The sequence below is a fragment of the Anguilla rostrata genome, chromosome 1 (assembly GCF_018555375.3).
Source record: "Anguilla rostrata isolate EN2019 chromosome 1, ASM1855537v3, whole genome shotgun sequence".
NCBI classification, from domain to species: Eukaryota; Metazoa; Chordata; class Actinopteri; order Anguilliformes; family Anguillidae; genus Anguilla; species Anguilla rostrata.
The window spans coordinates 31,738,143-31,758,652 of record NC_057933.1 but is presented as its reverse complement, the minus strand read 5'-3'; the positions used below and the strand labels follow the sequence as shown (position 1 = coordinate 31,758,652).

At 40.8% G+C, this 20,510-nt stretch overlaps 1 protein-coding gene across 7 annotated transcripts in view; it reads right to left on the bottom strand.

The window, feature by feature from the left end:
- hivep2b (HIVEP zinc finger 2b) overlaps positions 1-20,510 on the bottom strand; it is an 81,360-nt gene that overhangs the window by 32,100 nt on the left and 28,750 nt on the right. For 3 of the 7 annotated variants that reach the window (XM_064334840.1, XM_064334805.1, XM_064334831.1), the window contains one exon: positions 135-277. The exons of 1 other annotated variant lie outside the window; for it this stretch is intronic. The gene's annotated coding sequence lies outside the window, so the exon portion shown is untranslated. Of the gene's footprint in view, positions 1-134; positions 278-9,820; positions 9,838-10,417; positions 10,489-17,383; positions 17,906-20,510 lie in introns of those variants that run through there. 3 more of the 7 variants (XM_064334814.1, XM_064334823.1, XM_064334849.1) reach the window with 3 other exon arrangements.

Sequence of the window (20,510 nt, the reverse complement as noted above, 5' to 3'; positions counted from 1 at the left end):
CAAGTTTCCAAGATTTCTAATGGTTAAGCAGGGACACCGAATACACACCCACTAGCCATGCCATCCTTAGTCACCAGCCAATCTCGCTTTCAACATAACCCAATGAAGAGAGATACTGGAAGTTCAGTGCTCACCTGCCCCCCTGCTAGTGATGGTTCCCAATGGATCTTGTAGATAGGAGTGACAATGGGGTCCGCAGGTCTCTGTGACTTACAGGCCAGGGCAGGTTACTGAGGCAGAGGGAGGGATTCCTCAGTCAGAGCGGTGAAATGACCCACTGCAAAGGAAAGGGACCATGAAAGGAACTGTTTCAGCGATATCATGCCATGGAACAGTGGTTCTCAACTGGGGGTCTCGGGTCCACAAGGGGGACTCAGCAAGCTCCCAGGGGGGCCATGAGGTGATGGTAAATAGAAAAAAAAAGACTGGTCACTGATAGAAAGAAAAAGCAAAATCACTAAAATCACATTATCACAGAATCTATAAGACCTTGCTGCTGCTTTCTGCACAGAGACGCACGTGCTCCACATGGAACCCAGCCTTTATCATGTTCTGGATACGGTCATGAGCTTTGTGAATCTTGTGAAAGCCAAAGCCAGAAACTCCAGGTTATTCACTGCCCTTTATGAGGAGGTGGGTGCTGACAGCCACTTCCTGCTCATGAATGCAGAGGTGAGATGACTTATCCTGTGGATGGATGCTGATGCATCACCTTAGTCTGAGGGAGGAGCAGCATGATTTCCTTTCGGACATGAGGTTTGATCTTGCAGGGGTTTTTGCATTCCCTGCATTTTCAGGGAACCATAATGTTTGAGACATCTTAATGTTGTGGAAATGAAAGTTATGCATATTTAAATGCATATTCCCTAATGATAGTACATGCGGATACGATACATTTAAAGGAGGTGTTATCACCGATTTAAGATTTAAGGATGCGGATCAATAATTACGTCACACCGTTTAAATTAATGATGGTCATACGTTTCAGTTTCACCAAAAGCGATAGTTTGATCTGTATGGTCAAGTGACTTCGAACAGCTGCTGCTGGAAAGTGGAGCTCTAGCTCTGAAACTTTTCTGTCTTAGCGTAGGCGAGCAGTTGCTCCACAGACACCATCTCTTATACACTACTCTCGTCTCTTCTGGCCCCCAATCTTCATCGTTTTTATTTAGGCCTATTTGATGAGACTGTCCTCAGTGCTTTCCTGCTGAGTAGTGTCCCGCTCTGGCTCGAATCGAAAAGGCTGAACAGAAGACATTTTCAATGCCGCTCAATGGACAAGAGCCATGGACAGGAGACCCGTGCAACCATTTGACGTCACTACCCAGAGTGCATTGTGACGGTAATAACAATGGCGACCTACGAGTCTATTTTTATTTTATGTTATTTTAAATAACTAAAATCCTTTATACAGTTTTTATGACAGGTTTACATAATTGAAGGCATTTAGACCATTTTAAGGCCTAAGTGTCTTAACAGGCGGGGTTCCCTTTAAATAAAACACTGCTGGAATGGAGTCTTGTCTTGTCTCTCTTTGACCCAATCACAATAACAATTTCTTATTGTTCAGGGCTCACAAATGCCCTTATTTGGTCTAAATATCCTTCATGTAACTCTACTTGAAAATCTGTCTCCCAATTTAAAAGTACCCACTTTGATGTATATTACTTTGAAAAGCGTTACACAGACCTTGGGTCTTAGGCAACCCACTGGCGACAGCAGCTCAGAATTACTATAGATGTCTGAAACCACTGCCCCCTCTTATGAATGCCAAATGATGTTCTGCTTCAATAACAGAGCCTGAAGAATTAACAAAATCAAAATTGTATCTCAACATTCAAGGAAATAAGGCATAATAAGGCCATCTGATGATCTAATATAGATTAACTGAAGTAATCTATATTCATTCAGAGAAACCCCAATGACCAAGAAAGGGAGAGGGTTACTCAGGATTATACATCCCTTTGCTAAGAAACTGCGGAAATTAGTCAGCACAAATTCACAAGCCAAAAGCTAGTGAAAGCAATGGTGCTCAGTGCTGCTTACCACACAGTGATTTCTCTGCCCATCATGTGAACGCTGTCGTAATGATATGGCACAAAGACTCTGCCTATAAATACACTATATACCAGTGGTCTCCAACCCTGGTCCTGGAGAGCTACAGGGTCTACTGGTTTTCATAGTGACTCTGCACTTCATGAATCAATTACAGCAGTTGATTACACAGTTAACTCACCTGGTGTCTTGGGTCTTAATTGGGTACTGATTTTAAGGTGAAAACAAAAACCAGAAGACCCTGTAGCTCTCCAGGACTAGGGTTGGAGACCACTGCTATATACAGATACACAGACACACAGATGCATACATTTGTTGTGGATCTGTGAAATAAATTATCATAAATCAAACATTTGCCAGTTCTTGGTTACTGTAAACAATTGTACACAGGAAAAATATGTAAAACAGTTCTCGAATATCAAGTGAATTTTTAGTCAAATTCATCTTTTTGGTTTCACAAACGTTAAAAACAGTGTTCGCCCCTCTAATCTGATTGAGTGAGGCTAAATCCAAAGACAACAACTAGCAGCCTGTAGGAATCTGGAATTTGGTGGGAAGATAAAAATGCAACTGTAAACCAAACAAATCCCAGCCTTCTTACAGCCCATCTACCCTTGATGGGATGACAACAAATGTGTTTTACCACTTTGGAGGCTTGAATCAGTGGCAATAGGGCCTAGTCAGCATTAGTGGTGAGCACCTTTACTGACTGAGGAGACCTACATTAGCCCCACACAATTTTTGAGTGACACACACAGGAACCATATTCCTTCTTTTTCTCAACAGAAAAAAACAGAATGTCAGAAGAGCATAATAGGTTCAACGGTACATACCACTATCTAATTCCATCAGCAGAGGGAGAGTTGGTCAGAAATTATAATCCAATCACAGTGGAGCACAGCAGAACTCATTAACCTTCCTAATACAACATTAACCGTAGACAATTCATGTGGTAAAGAAAGGGAATATGAGACCCAGCAAGCACTTTTTCATGAAGATGCAAAGCTACTGGATTACCAAGTTCTTAAGAGCCTCTTTTCATTGCGGTTTTAGCTATATCAATGCTCTACTTATATGATTGGATCACATTTGTAAGTGAAAAAGGACTGTCATTCTGAGTATTAGACCATTGTTCACAATAATACTGCATGAATATGGCTGGCTACTCTCACCCGTGCTTCAGATCTCATTCCATCTAGAAAACAAAGACTCCTCGTTCCTCCACTTTCTTGCCATCATTCAGGCAAGAAACATGTCACACTAGGTAATCAGGAAAACTAAGTGCGATCATTTGGAGTGCCATTATTAAGCAGCTAAAAGTAGCACACTGTGAAAGAAAAGGCCCTTAGGCCAACAGGTCCGTCATTACCCAATTCTCTGCTCTCCACGGAAACGGAAACCATGGCAACAGATGAACACCCCCGTCAGGCGCACCTGTACAAACCTCAGCCTCGCTTGCCAACCACGTGCCGTGCTTGATGACAACCAAGATAATGTAAGCACAAAGGCCGATTGATCAAAGGCAGTGAGGGTTTCACCTCACTGAATCAATGTGCACTGGGTATTTCTCAGTCAATGATGGACAAGTAGGGGCCAGTGATGTTTTAATGTCTGTATGAACAACACAATCCTGACACTGCGAAGCGAGCCTGAGGATGCTATATCCTGACCTGAAACCCCAGTCCAGGTAATCGTTTGACTTTCCAGTACACCCTCCCCCACATCAGGAAAAATCCGCAAGTTAAAAATGCCATGACCAAATGCCTGATTATAAACGCTTTTAAATGCTTATAAACAATAAAATTCAAAAGCAAACAGGGCAGATTGCCCACTGGACACTTCCAGAAAACACAAAAGCCTGCATTCTGAGTGCACATGGTTTTCTAAAATAAAATATGTTCCCATCCATTTCCTAGAATACACTCCTATCCAACACCTTTGAGTTATTACACATAACTATCAAGGAAAAGCTTTCTATATCATACACAGTACTTCCGCCATTTCTTGCTCATATTACTTGAGCGAACATAAATTATGACATTAACAAATACCAAAAGACTCTTAAAGCTTAAAGCTTCCTGCATTTTAATTAGTCACTTGGCTCAAGGCATTGTTAAAAAACAACCAATTTACCCGGAAAAGACAAAAAAATGGACAGCATCTGAATGATGGCCCACAGAACAGGGAACCAGGATCCACAACATTTACCTGAAATCTTTAAAGTGGCCATCCATATGACTTTGTTCCTGTCATGGCAAAAAAAGGCAAGCACTGGTTTTCTCTTGTTCAGACGGGAGTGATCAGATCGCCATTCTCCCCACTCCTTTCTGAGCAATTCTGACAGAGACCCAAAACAGTCTGCTGGTACTGGCGGAAGTGGAAGCCCATACAGGATTCTGTGACTGGTTCCTGACATCACAGTCACATGGCTTCATTGTTTGGTGGTTGACAGTTCCTCCGGTAGCCGTGTGCCACCCTTCACAAGAGTGGCTTTTCCTCAGGAGGAGCTCCTGTAAGGGATCTCACATTTTTATCCCCTAATATCCTCCTAAGACCCAGCAGAAGAAAAGCTTAAGTGTTGAATTTGTTTGACATAATACAACAGTTTTGGATGGCAAAAACATGTTGCAGTAAAAATATTTTGAAAAGGTGGACAAAAAGGAATTGCCAGGTCTTAGGAGAATATGCAATACCTTCTTTTTGTGCAAGTCCGCATAAAAGTTTTCGATTCAGAATATCTAATTATCTAGATATCTACAAGACAATAGCAGACATGGATCATAAATGGTACTGTAGAAGTTCGTGAATTTATCATCCAGAGTGGACCTCAAGGGCACAGTCTTTTTCACTATGAGGAATTTCTTCTAGAGAAAACCCCCTTTTGTATTCACTATTTATTATAACCAGCACTTATGAAAACAGGCTCTAGGGCTGACTGAATGGAACCAATATGGGGTTTTACTGTGCACTGTTCAAACATTACTGTGTGAGTGAATATTGTCCAGTTCATATTAGAAAGAACCCCCAGCAGAACCTTGCATTAAAGTAGGGGTCTATTCCAAATTTACTCCAATATTTAACTAATACATTATGACACACATATTTCACAAATAAGTGACTTTAATGCTCAGTTTTAACTGAACTAAATAACCTGCTACACACCTTGTTTATATTGCATACAACTTCAGCACTTAAGCATCAATGTTAAACATTTTCTTTTCATGTAACATTTTCCTCTGACATTTCGACTTAAAAGTCACCCCCTCTTCATAGTAACCAAAAGCCGGCTGGGTGTGAAAGCCTTTGTCCACAGGGGCTTAACCCACATCCACGGGGGCGACCATTGATATGTGAGAGAGTGAGTGTGTAGGCCAGTATAAACAGAGGACCCATAAAGAGCTGCTTCACTGCCTCTGACTTCTTGGTTCAACCACCACTTCTGTCTCTGGGGGGCCTGGTCTGTTGACTCTTATTTTCAGTAAGGGGTCTTTGTGAAGCAAGCCCACTTGCCTCACCTACTGTCCCTTCACTTTCCCACAGCCTAGTGTAAGACAACCAGTTTGCAACATACCACTATGATTCATTTTGAGTGTCACTACCAAATTCTTATTGTGCAAGACAAGACAGGGTCTTCTGTCGACTGATTACAGATTCCTCAAAATCTAGTGAGCTTTGTTTCATGTAAGCACTGGAAGGTTTTCAAAGCATGCTGTCTCATAGTAACTCAATTGAGGTGGTTCTACCCTAATTCTGCCAACTAAAAACTTCTACATGGGAGAACAGGAAACATTATTGCCCTTAAAAATGGGATTTGTCCAGCACATAAGGGCCCAGGGCAATAATTTACAAATACATGTCTAGCATAATATTACCAACAATTTCACACATGTAACTTCACAGTCCAAGTCAAAAGTTATGAGAAGTAGATAATTCACTGTATATCAATTTATTTTATCAGAAGTTTACAAATGAAATTTGACAGCTACCTGGAAGATGGCATTTGCAGAAGTGAGAAATGGAAAGTGAAACCAGTAATTCCTCATGCACAATATAATTTCAATGCATTTCTGCACTCATTGACAGATGTCTTCATTGAATTACAGAGCAAGACAAACAGATGCAGTACCCCCAATGATTGGACTGGATGTCACATCTTACAACTTGGAAAGGGTTAGGCGGTTTTGCTCTGGACTGTTCCAGTTCTACGGTGGATAGAACAGTTTGATCTGTTGTTTGAAGCTCATTCCAAATTCTAAAGAAGGAAAAGCAAGGAAATGCAACTCCCTCTCATTGCTTCACGGTATGCTTCCTGTTTTTCCATGCAGATGTCACACAGCAGGAATGCTATTTGCATGAACAACACATATCAATCTCCATCAATATTTGATTATGTGTGTGCCTGTGTATGTGTGTGTGTGTGGCGGCATTTTTCAGACCAGTGACCCCGTTCATCATTCATTCAGAGCCTCCTGGCTCCTTTCAATCACAACAAGTGTGTGAACTGCTCTGTAATCCAACCTAATAAACCAGCTGTCACTAACTGAGAAAAAAGTATCATATACACACTTTCATTTAGACTTTAAATTAGTATATTTATTCTTAAATTGTCTGTATATCTTGTATCATAGGTGCTAGGAGTGTGCTTTTTTAAAGGTTAAAAAACTGTTGACAAACATCTAAATTTTGACTGAAATAAAATATTTTGTGAAGCAACATTCACAGTCCTCAAAATTCAGGATAACTTGACAAAATGTCACACCCTTAGAGAAAGAAAACATGAGAAGACATGGACAGCAGTGCCTTGATAGATTTCTCATGCTGTCAAATTCAAATTACAAAGCAGCTAATGTAGCTAACTAGCTGAACCCGTTTTCAATGACCACATCTTCACTGTCGTACTGATGCCAGGCAAGCCAGTGCTTCTTTCTTTTCCTCACAAGCTTAAGCTGTGCTTTGGTCATCTTTGGTCTTTGGTCATTTGGACTTCTCTGTGCCTCAAGCCTATACATTTGACCCTTCTATTCCCCTCGATCCTCATCAGGAAACTCAAGCTTTAAGTGTGTAGTCAAACCTACAAATATCAGCTGCTATCTTGGAATGCGAATATGATGTTAAGACCAAGGAGGCATTGTGAGGACAGGATGTAGAATGATTCTAGCGTCTCTGAGCCTTGATAGTGGGCAAGAAAATGGACCAGCAGTATGAACATGAGATGAGACTTTCAGTCAAGTGTTTAGCTTTACCTGGCTGGACTGGCTGGAAAATGAGCTACTGATGTTCCGAAAATGGAAATGTTACAATGAGAACTCCTGTAAATAAGGAATACAAATTATATTCTAACAATGTGAATGCTTATTTTAAGAATATTTTCACTGGAAATAACAAAGTTAACAGCTTTACCACTGCCGTTCCTACTGTTGGTGGTATTATTATCTTAGCTGCTATTGCTGCTGTTTTCCTAAGACAAAGTGGCTGCTGTCTATAATCCTAGCAATATGAAACCTAGAGCTTGTGGATGTTGCATCTCAGCAGTGACTTCATAAAACTATCATTTCTTCTCAGGTTTTTCAAATGAAAACCTCAGTGATTAAGGTGAATGCTGTGCCTGTAAACTGAAGACCATATGTGTGTCACTTTGTGTTAAATGAGGTGATTATGGAGGGACTAGGCACATCACAGCCAGGTGGTAGCTAAAGACAGGATTGTATATGCAGGTATTTGGGACTGTAGGAAGCTGTAAGCTTCATCTTCAAACTTACTGCTCTGCATCAACATTGCTTTGTAATTTAAAGGCCATGAACAACACTTTTCCAAATGACATAATCCATGGATGGTGTACAGTTGGACATAAAAGCCTTTTTTAAAAGGTTTTTAAAGAAATAAAATGCTGCCATCCTCCCTGACTTCAATGGCTGTGGTTTGCATCATTTGGAGCCCTTTAGATATACCCACATTTGTGCAAACATTGGATTTTAGGGAAAACAAACAACCAAGACAATCATAAACTTTTATTTTAATGAATTCCTATGATGGAAATGGACCAATCAAAATCCATTTTGGAAAGAGTTTTGAAGAACAGAAGTTCATTGTGGAATGGACATTGTCATAGTTCACAGCATAAACAGCAGGCACAGACAGATGCCCACGCTCTTGGACAGGGGGGTCCAAACTTATCCGTGAAGGGCTAATGTGGGTGCAGGTATTTGTTTTAGCCCAGCATTAGGACACCTGATTCAACTAATTTTATAATCATGGACTTCAATCAAGATCTTTAAAAGTAGAATCAGATGTCTTAACGCTGGGATAAAAAGATAAGACTCGATACCCCTGCTCTAGGAGTTTCCAGATTAGCCAAGGAAGACAAGCATGAGCCAACATTTAAAATCATCTGGACGTCCACAGTTGGGACATTTCACATGAAACGACTCCCCTTGTTTTGTAGCCAATTGAAGAACATTGGCTACAAATGAACAATTGAAGAACATTGGCTATAAATGTTGTTGGCTGCAAAAATGCTTTTAAAAACCAATGTTAAAGTAGAGTAAGACAGACTGCACAACAGTGGTGCAGACTGAGTTATATCCTGACACACTGAGACAATTGTATTTGTGAGCCCTCATGTGAGATCTCATTGCTGTCCCTCAATTCAAAAGACAGCAAACAAGTTCTCCAAAGCACATAACACAAGTCATTGATCCCTTTCACTCTGCAGTCCACAATCTCAGATGTGTAGTCATTGTGTTGGAGGAGCACACTTCATGTGCAGACTAACCAGAAAAGCCGTTCTTACATGATGAGATGACAGTCTTGCTGACAGAAACACTTCCTCCTTGGATGATGCTATAGCCAATCACGTGGCATCATGCTCTGCAGCTGAGCGTATTTGGCACTGGCACAGACAATCTGAATGTGTTACCCATCTAATGCAACACATTTTTTCGCTTTCTCTTGGTTACAAATTTAGTTAGGGGTGTTACACCTCCATAAGATGAAACTTTTGCATGCATTATCCTCTCCACAACTGTACAATAAAATCACTACAAGGTGCTCAAAATGCTTACCTGACACTCCTTGAATGGGCTTTATTGTACATACGGTGCCATGAAAAACTATTTGCCCCTTCCTGATTTCCTCTATTATTGCATACTATGTCACACTGAATGGTTTCAGCTCTTTAGACAAAATGTAATATTAAACAAAGGGAAACAAATTAATATTTCATTTACTTAATGAAAAAAGTTATCAAACACCCATATCACCATGTGAAAAAGTAATCGCCCCCTTAAAGATAATAACTGGTTGCACCACCTTTAGCAGCAATAACTGTTACCAAATGCTCCCTAGAATTTTATACCAGTCTTTTGTTCTTTACAGAACAGCTTTAATTCAGACAAATTGCTAGGTTTTTGAGCAGGGACTGCTGTTACAGACGTGGCCGAAACTATTGGTACCCTTGCATTTTAGTACCATTACCATTTGCACTGAACAGTGTTGAAATTAAAAGATCTTTTATTATCAATGCATGTCTATGTTTGGTTTGCAGTGGAACAAAACAAAAAAGTTGCGGAAATAACTGAATTCATGCTTATTCTACAAAGACATTCTAAAAAAGCTTGGACAAATTATTGGTATCCTTTAGAAGTTGTAAGAAATAATAGATTTTTAGTGATACTTTAAGCAGACTATTATGTTTTAATTAGTATCACAGGTGTTTTCAATCTTATAATCACTCAAGCAGCCAGTTTAAAAGGAGAAAATTACTCACTCTGCTGTTTTGTGCCACTGTGTGCATCACATTGAACATGGAAAACAGGAGGAAAAGGAGAGAGATTAGAGAGAGATAAAAAAAAATGTAATAGCCAAGCATGGTCAATGTAAAGGTTACAAGACCATCTCCAAAGAGCTTGATGTTCCTGTGTCCACTGTTGCCAATATTTTATTATTGAGAAGTTTAAGGCCCATGGAACTGCAGCCAACATCTCTGGACGTGGTCGCAAGAGGAAAATTGGCCCGAGATTGAACAGAAGGATTGCTTAAATGGTCGAGAAAGAACCAAGGAAAACTTCAATACAGATCCAAGCTGATCTTCAAGTTCAAGATATTTATACAATAGTTTCAAGTCGCACCATCCGTCACTGTCTGAATGAAAATGGGCTCCATGGTAGAAGACCCCACTGCCAAGAGGGAGACACAAAAAAGCCAGACTGTACTTTGCAAAAATGCATGTTGACAAGCCACAGTCCTTCTGGGAGAATGTGCTTTGGACAGATGAAACAAAATTAGAGCTTTTTGGTAAATCACACCAACCCTATCTTTACAGAAGAAAAAATGAAGCCTTCAAAGAAAAGAACACCATGCCTACCTTGAAACACGGAGGAGTCTCATTGATGTTTTGGGGTTGCTTTGCTGCCTCAGGCACTGGGTGCCTTGAATCTGTGCAGGACACAATGAAATCAGACTATCAAGGCATTTTGGAGCGAAACATACAACCCAGCGTCAGAAAGCTGTGTCTTAATGGCAGGTCATGGGTCTTCCAGCAGGATAATGACCCCAAACACATCAAAAAGCACCCAAGAGTGGATGAGAAGAAAACATGGGACCGTTCTGAAGTGGCCTGCTATGAGTCCTGATCTGAATCCCATTGAACATCTGTGGAAAGAGCTGAAACTTGCAGTTGGGAGACGGCACCCATCAAACCTGAGAGAACTGGAGCAGTTTGCTCAAGAAGAGTGGACCAAACTACCAGTGGAGAAGTGTAGAAACCTTATTCAGAGTTACAGAAAGTGCTTGATTGTAGTTATTGCCTCCAAAGGCTGTGCTACAAAATATTAAGTTAAAAGTACCAATATTTTTGGCCATGCCATTTTCATTTGTTTTATTATTTTAAATAATATGTTAAGTTGTAAATCAAAAGCAAAGTTTCAGTTATATTCAATGTGAAATAAAGAATGATGGATATCATATACTTCTGTCAGTTTCAACTTAATACAGAGAAAATTGAGTTTTTTTTTTTTTTAAAGGTGGAAGGGTACCAATATTTTCGGCCACGTCTGTAATTTCAGATCCGGCCACTGTCTCTCTATTAGGTTCAAGTCAGGGCTTTGACTAGGCCACTCCAAAGCTTTAATTTTGTTTCTTTTCAGCCACTCAGATGTGGACTTGCTTTTGTGTTTTGGATCATTGTCTTGCTGCACAACTCAATTGCGCTTCAGCTTCAACTCACAGACAGATGAAGATTCTCCTTAAAAATCTTCTGGTACAGAGCAGAATTTATGGTTCCTTCAATAATGGCAAGTCATCCTGGTCTCAAGGCAGCAAAATATCCCCATACCATCACACTACCACCACCATGTTTAACTGTCGGTATGATGTTCTTACTGTGAAATGCTGTATTTGCTTTACGCCAGACATAATAGGACTTGTATCGTCCAAAATGTTCCACTTTTGAATAATCTGTCCATGGAACATTATCCCAAAAGGTTTGGAGATCATCCAGGTGCTTTTTGCAAATGTAACATGAACACTCATGTTTCTTTTGGTTACCAGTGGTTTCTTCCATGCAACTCTACCATGAATCCTATTGCCCAGTCTCCTTATTATTGTGGAGTCATGAACACAGATCTTACCACAGGTGATAGAGGCTTGCAGTCCTCTGAACATTCTTCTGGAATCATTTGTGATTTCCTGGATGAGCTGTCGCTGCGCACTTGGAGAAATATTGGCATGCCGGCCACTCTTGGGAAGATATATCACTGTTCCAAGTGTTCTCCATTTGGAGATAATGGCTCTCACTGTGCCTTAGAAATGGCTTTGCAACCCTTTCCAGACTGATATTTCAACAACTTTGTGGTGATTGCTTCACTCTGATGGTAAGGCTCAGTATGAGTGAGGTTAAGATTCAACAGGGCTGGCTGCAATCAATCCTGGCTGTGTTCAATCATCTGAATCTTATAATCAATTAAATTTGGATAACTGGTTGATTAAATAGCTAAGGGAGTAATTACTTTTTCACATGGGTGTTTGATAGCTTTTTTCATAAAATAAATACAATCATTTTAAAAATGTGTTTTGTGTTTAGTCAGCTTACATTTGTTGAACATCACATTTTGTCTAAAGACCTGAAACCATTCAGTGTGACAAATATGCAATAATAAAGGGAATCAGGAAGGGGGCAAATACTTTTTCACAACACTGTATATTGCTAACCCAAGGGAAAAATAGTTGCCTGCATAAAGCAAGCATTCAGCTTGACTTCTCTTTTCAACTTTGTTTGTTTAAAAGGCAGAAAGAAACAGCATAGAAGAGATTCAATCACTAGCTAAAACAATTTAGTATCTCATCCGAGTGAGCAGCTGCGTCAGAATTGCAGGCGCTTCCCTAACTGGGATGTTATTTTGGATGGAAAAAATCCCTCTGAACACAAATAAAGCATGTCTGTCTCTTTGCTTCATTTACCACATCTGTTTGAAGGCATTCACAATCTGGTTAAATAGATTAAGGAAATTTCCAGAAATGGGAAATCAAGGGTACATTCATACCTAACAGAGAGTTAGGTATGAATGTAGCTACCTGTCTGTATGTCTCTAATAAGGAAAAGTTATTTTTAAAAAGAGGATTTTGCTATTTATTAATATGGACTTTACTAGTGGTGTATAAGCTTTTGTATATAAGCAATATGGAAGGCCTCATCATATTCTTCGGCTGTCTCATCAAAGCAACGTCCTCCCACAGTTCAAGACAGTTCAGACAGTCATGTGCTAGGCTCCACAGCATATGTTGCCAGCCACTGCTTCTTTTCACTCTGCTTCATGTCAAATGAGTTTTTCCTCCGTTAGGCATTCACAAATGAGATTATACATTACAGGTAAAAAAATACTTTTACACTGCACTGTATTCCACTGAATCTAGGGTAAACACAGAATATGCAATAGCTAATTAAAAATGTAGCAATTAAGCCAGGACAACAAACAGAAAGCAAGAACTACTGGACATATGCTGACAGCCGTTCTGTTAAGTGGTCTAAAACCAGCTTTAAGTTTTCTTTGTTGTGCATCAAAGTCGTGTTTGAATCATTCACATCATATCTGAGAGAAGGGGTCATGAGAAACAATCGAGAGCCCAGGGGGAGTGGCATCTTACTGCCCAGAGGGAGTGGCTTCTTACTGCCCAGAGTGAGTGGCTTCAGGGTTTCCCCCAGAAAAGTTGTTAGGCCTGGTGGCAAGTATCTTTTGACAGGGCCCGGCACGGGCCAGCGACAGACTGATGGCAGCAATAAGGTAGGGCCCTATAGTTTCTGTGATAACAGAGCTATAACACAGATTCCATAGGGCCCTACAGTCAGTGCTAAAAGCTGATTGGAGATTTGAAAATATGACTACGTAATGTGAAGGTTGTTATAAATAAGTCATTTATTCAACACACATTTTAAAAAATCAACAACTAGGCTATTTACAGCACAGCAGAGTCTTACAAAGAATCTGACAACAATGTACAGTCTTGGAATGCTGTGTTTTCAACAACAACAAAAGAAATTCAATCTAATTAAATTAAAATAAATAATATCAAAGTTTTTTCACTCTACAAAAAACTTTAAAAAAGTCCTGATTGGCTACTGAATCTTACAGCCTTGGAATTCTGGGCACATTTCAACAACAACAACAAAAAAATTAATTAAAATAAATAATATCAAGGTTTTTGCACTGTACAAAATCTTGTATTCAAGTCCTGATTGGCTACTGAATCTTACAACAAGCCTTGGAATGCTGGGCACATTTAAGCATTTAAAAAACTGTCTAAGGTTTTTTGGCTTTTACAGTAGGCTACCTTTCCTCCTTGACATTATCCCTAAATGGCACAAAGGAAGTATCTGTGTTACTGACTGTTTGGCTAGCTAGCTAAGTTAGCTACATGACCACGTTGTCATGTTGTTTGCATTTTGGACAGATGTGGCTCCTGAGTAAATCTATCGTTGTTTCCGTCGCAGCGTTTTAGGCACAAGCAATGTCGAAAAAATCCTGAAATTTCTTCTTACCGTGAAGAGTGCCTGACCCTCAGTCGTAGTGTTTTTTCCCAAGATGGTATTTCTAGATATAGCCTAATTTTACCGCTGTGTTAACACATTTCTACGATTGCCGGTCAGGCACTCTTCACCGTAAGAAGATATTTTAGGATTTTTCCGATATTAGTTGTGTCGAAAGTGCTGCGACGGAAACAACGATGGATTTACTCCGTAGCCACATCTGTCCAAAATGTAAAGAAGTCAGGCAGTTTTCACGGTCGGGAAAAATTTTTATGACAACGTTGACGTGCACATCAATGTCATCAAGCTAACGTTATTAATAAACAAGTGAAGTCGTTATTTCGATGGAGATTAATAAGTCATGTAATGTTACAATATATCGAACGTTACATTCATGCTACTAGTTTAACGTTACCTACACACTGCTTAAGTTAATATAAAAAGAATATACTTACCAACAAGATGAAGTGATAACGCAGTTTGTAACGAGGTTAGTTAGCCTACTAAATAAGAAATGGTGGCTTGCTAGGTACCGTTAGCTTGTGATAGTTGGAAGCGTCAAGTGTTGAACGTCACTCTATGCACAATGAGGGTAAAGAACACAGATCCTTCCTAGAGTGCGTTCACATTTTAACCAACAGATGTCACTGGTGAGCTTTTAAACCGAGCTGCCCACTGTAACTGTAGTTTAAAAAACATCTTAAAAATACATTAAAAAAAAAAAATCCCGATGCTTAGGCCCGGCGGGGGGTCAGCTTAGGCCCGGCGGGCTGCCGGGCTTGCAATACACTGGCGGAAACCCTGGGCTTCTTACTGCCCAGAGGGAGTGGCTTCTTACTGCCCAGAGGGAGTGGCTTCTTACTGCCCAGAGTGAGTGGTTTCTTACTTCCCAGAGTGAGTGGCTTCTTACTGCCCAGAGAGAGTGGCTTCTTACTGCCCAGAGGGAGTGGCTTCTTACTGCCCAGAGTGAGTGGTTTCTTACTTCCCAGAGTGAGTGGCTTCTTACTGCCCAGAGTGAGTGGTTTCTTACTGCCCAGAGTGAGTGGCTTCTTACTGCCCAGAGTGAGTGGTTTCTTACTTCCCAGAGGGAGTGGCTTCTTACTGCCCAGAGGGAGTGGCTTCTTACTGCCCAGAGTGAGTGGTTTCTTACTGCCCAGTGAGTGGCTTCTTACTGCCCAGAGGGAGTGGCTTCTTACTGCCCAGAGTGAGTGGTTTCTTACTGCCCAGAGTGAGTGGCTTCTTACTGCCCAGAGGGAGTGGCTTCTTACTGCCCAGAACACTGTCAGCGACAGAGACTGGAAGTTCCATTTAGATTCCCTCATAAAGTGGGAAAGAATAAGGAGATTCTAACCACCAGGAAATATAAAGGTTAATGAAACAAAATTTAAATCAGGACTCTGAAGGTCCAGTTGGCATATTCTCCACATTCAGATATTTGCTATCACAGTGATACTGGACACACTTCAGTGCAAAGGTTGACAGCTAATTAACTAATTGGATGCATTAAGCCAGGCAAAATTGGCTGGAAAAAAACAACACTAAACACCAGCCCTGTAGGAATTTAGTTTGCCACCCCTGCCCACAAGAGCCTGCTGGAGATAGATGTTTGGAGCCTCAAGCCCTCAACTGGTACACAAGTGAAGGAAATGAGCCCCAAACCAGGATGTTGTGGGTTCAATCCCCAGACAGGGGGAACCGATGTCGTACCCTTGAGCCAGTCACTCGACCTGAACAGCCTCTGTAAACATCCAGCTGTATAAACGGTAAACCAATAACACGCAAGAATGCCAGCTATGCAAGCCACCCTGGAAACATGGGCATCTGCCAAGGGAGTAAACATGATAGATCCACATTTGCAAAGCAAGGCCCCTGCTCTCACCTCTCAATGGTTCGGCCCCTAGAGCGAGTTTCCTGGCAGGGTGTGCACAGGCATAGGCAGGCATGGGTCTGAAAAAGTCACAGTTCTGAAACCACAAAAGTTTCCTGTCATAATTATTGTTACGACGGTATGAGCTATTATTTATTTTTTATGAAAAAGGCTATTCACAAAGAGGCAGCTTGAATTTACTTGTAATGTTTACCACAGACATTAGACTTATAATTATGTATTTACTAACCATCCAGTGATCAGCTGGACAAAAGAGGTAAAAACAAACAAAACTGAGGTAATATTAAGCAGATCCAGCGAGCGTGGATGCAGCTTCAAGGCAGAAGGAGGTAAACCCCTGAACTCTTCCCCCCATCAAAAGGGACAGCAGTATGGAAATATTTTGATTAGGAGAAAAACACATATGGCCATCTCATCACATAGGCACTCAGTCGAACAACAACAGCTTTCCTACAATTTTGCCACGACAGTATCTGCAGTTTTGAAGCAAATAGTGTGGATGGCTAGCTAGCTATCCATGTTAGAAACATACTGTGAGATCATTGTGGCCTCAAGCAAACCTTGTATAATGCTGGCTTGCTACTTCACTAGAACGAGAGGGACTTTGTGTTGACTTTGTGTTCCTCACTTCACTGAGCTAAGATCATACATAAGTGTGCAGAATGACAGGAGAGAGCATGTATGTCTACGTTTGTTGTGCATTTATGTGTGGTGTTTGTATGTGCACATCAAAGCTGCCATTTTTTAAAGCATAAAGTCAATTAAATAAAATAAAGTTTCAATGTACGTTTAATCCAGTAAGAGGAATAGTGGGGTACCATATATTACTAAGGGGCACACATCTGCACAACAGTTAACTGTCATTACAAATGTAGGTTACATTTTTGTGAATTTCCTGCATCACACCCGGAAATGAAACTGAGCTGCACTGGTTATGCTGCACAAAATGGATAGAGACTGCATTTATTAAAATTTTATTTAAAAGTGTTTTATTTGCACATTTATTATGATGTTGTAGATGTATACACTGTAAAAATATCATACTGGACCATGCCTAGGCATAGCGGCCTCTGGTAAACACAGGGCCGACACCAGAAGTGGACATGTTTCCTCCGGTATTAGGAAAGTTACTAGAATTTCACCCCAGCTGATTCAACAAACCTGCTGCTCCCTGGCACTGACTGGACACACAAACTCCTCACCACAAAAGGCTGCTTTTACATGTGCAGCAATTATACATGGACTCACCACGGACATGGCAACTGCCAGTGGTTTCCATGAAATATTTAAGTTGCATCTTTAAACAGTTTAAACAGTGTTTATTATGAGTTTTTAAAGCGACTTGCTCAAAGCAATGATTTCAACTGGCCCTGGTAATCAACATTAATATTTAAGCTTGTTAAAAATACAAAATCACCTACTTTTGTTGCTTTGGCAGGAAAAGAACAAAATCAATGTTGTACTGCAGACATCCACAGTAGCTAGATGGTAAACTCAGTTACTCCAGATAGTATCTCGAAGATTACAGCTAACTGATTACCTATTACTCATCATATACATTTCATTTTGCAAATCAATGTATAACAGTTTTCCTTCTCAGTTGTAAGGTTTTAAAAGCTTATAGCCAGATCCCAGCACCACAACAATCTGGATCCCTCATGCGCACATCATTTGTAGTTTGATTTGTGATGACCTCACAAGGCAGATTAACTACTGTATTTCACTAAGTGGTTTAAAATGTCAAGCTGGCCTGTAATGTTATGCAACTCTATAGCCATAGTTAGACACAGCAGGAGTAACAGTACATGATGTGCCAGTGACCTACCCTTCAGATAGAAGGCAAACACAGGACTGTTTGAATCTTTGTCATGCGGACTCCCAATACTGTAGCCGCAATGCCCTAGCAGTTTATAAAGGACCAAATATATGGATATCCTGGAAATGTTAATTTAGCTACCTTTGTTAGTCTACAAAGGTAGCTAAATAAATAAATAAATAAAGTTTGGGAGTGTCACAGTGGCTTTGGTACCCAATTATGTTCTACAAACACCCCTGCAGCCAGGTATAAGTCAGACACAGAACAGGACACTTACTGTATCTCACAAGGGAAAAAACATGAAATGGCTATCCATTTCCTGGTGTATTTCTGAAATGTTTCCTCTGAGACAAATCCCCTCCTTCTGGTGTCCAGGCAGGTTCTCCAACACAAAGGCACTCATCCACAGCTAATCACTACTATTATAAAAGGAGTTCACTGCCCCTTCAAACTGCATTACAAGAGGTGGATTATGAGTAATATCCCTGTGATACACTGGCATCCTGTCCAGGGGATGTACTTCCACACCAAAACACTTCACGCCAAGGAAATCTGGGTAAGCCCTGACCCCGTAACCCATCCAGGATCCGTTTTCTTCTCTGCTTCCATTCCATTCCACTGTTTAGCTAATGATATTCACAGCACGGCATCCAAATGTATTGTTTTCCTCAGCGAAAGACAGCAGTGTTCCACATAGCAGCATAATGTAAAGCAGCCTAAATATAAAGGGCAATCGCCTTGTCACTGGCAGCTGTTTGTGAGTCGCCTTCGTTTTTCGTGATCACTTGCCTACTCAGACAAAGCAATGATTACAGCTGTCAAGATCCAATGTGACAGCATGGAAATGCCACTTTAAAGGCACCCTCTCTCAATGAGAGAAGAGAGACAATGCTGGCTGTGTCTGTACTTTGTCAAAAACATCCTGTGGGCTGGTTAGCAAGTCAAACAAGATGTAGGCCTATTACTCTGAATTCAACACCACTGTATATAAATTAATTGAAACCCACTTACGAAGAAAAACAACATTGATTACATTAAAAAAGAGGGATAAAACCACGCTTACCTTTCTGGGTGACATGTTGCCTTGAGCAGCCTGCCTGCTACTACACGTGTGTATATGTGTCTGTGTGTACATGCATGCGTGTGTAACCCACACACGGGTTAGGGTACAAGTGAGTGTGTTCATGTTTTATCTTGTAAACAATTTATTCAAGAAACTACATATTTGCACATAAAATTGCAATAATTAATGAATTTTGCCATTTTCTATATTTTCATATTTATCCTAATCATAATTATCCACATATAACTTAGTGTTAAAAGTTCCCTCAGTGTAGATTTTAGTCCACACTGACACTTCTCCAGATGTAGAGGTTGTCTTCGGTGAGGAATTCTTGTATAAACAAAGACCGTCGGCACACTATTTTCAGCCGACGGAAGTGAAGCGTGAAAGCCTTCATGGGGCATAGGCCGCTGAGAAATTTTATGAAAAGTGATCATGAGGCTATTAGAAAGAGGCAGCCATCAAAAACTAAAGAGAGCAGGCCTGCTGTTGTTGTGAAACCCACTACGGCTCGCTCAGAATGTCCCTCCCAGCGGAAAAAGGGTGCGGGTGCCAGGGTGAGTTCAGATGGAAGGAAACACCTGTCCTCACGCAGGGTTCAAGCGCTGTGCCAAGCAACAGAGCAGTCTCTGGCTGCTCTCTCGTTCCTGAGCCACAGCTACACCGTACATAGCCTCCCTCTCAATCCTCTGTCAGTATGGAGCCTTTCTCCACCAAAACACACCACACACAGTTGACTGTTTTCTGATCATTTGTTCAAGTCACTTACAACAATTATATTAATTAAGGCTCCAGCAAAAATGCCCAGATTCAAACAATTGCCAATCCAGATGTCTGTTCTGGGTCCTAACTAGCCCACTGCACCACACCACCTCCCTTTGACCTTTTTTCTGCCCGTGAAATGACTGACCATTTGCAATGCCCTTGGGACAAGGCCAGATTCTGCAAAAATGCAGAGTGCAGCTTCAGTATGTTATTTGCGAGTGAGCATCAGTTGTTTTAGTGTTCCTTTGCCTGGCCTGGGGAACCAGGTTCACAAGCTCAAAGCTGACCGCATGACTTCACCTTGCAAAAAGAAAAGAGCAAGAGAGAATGGTTGCACACTTTCACTCCTAGAGCTTATCTTAGGTGTCCTTTAATGAACATTTTGGAAAAAAGAAACCTTAGCAGGAAACAGGGACTGGTGAAGACAAAGTTTCTTTCCTTTCAAGAAGCTGGTTTCAACGAATCAAACATTGTCCATCAACATGTTCACCCACACACTGACCTCAGTGACCTGTAGGGCTGTTTGAGGGTGAAGCCACAGTGACTCACTGAAAGCAGTACGTGTAAAAAACAATCGCAAAAACATTAAAGGCTATTGTGCAACGACTGAATTGTTGACCCTTGTATGACTGTGTGCAAGGGAACTATTGACATCCACACCTTGATTGGCTTGTTGGATTGCTCCTCCTACACACCTTAACCTGTAAAAAACTCCTTACCCAAACACTTCACGGGTACTGGCCCAAAATAAGGAACATTGGGGGAACTATGGGGGAAATTCTGATGATATGCATGTTGCATTTAGTGAATAAACCTGAGAGGAATAATGTTAGTTCGCTAACTGCATAAGTAGTAGGTTACAATGGAAATTTTTGTTCTTGACCGTTTTCTCAAAAGGGATGTT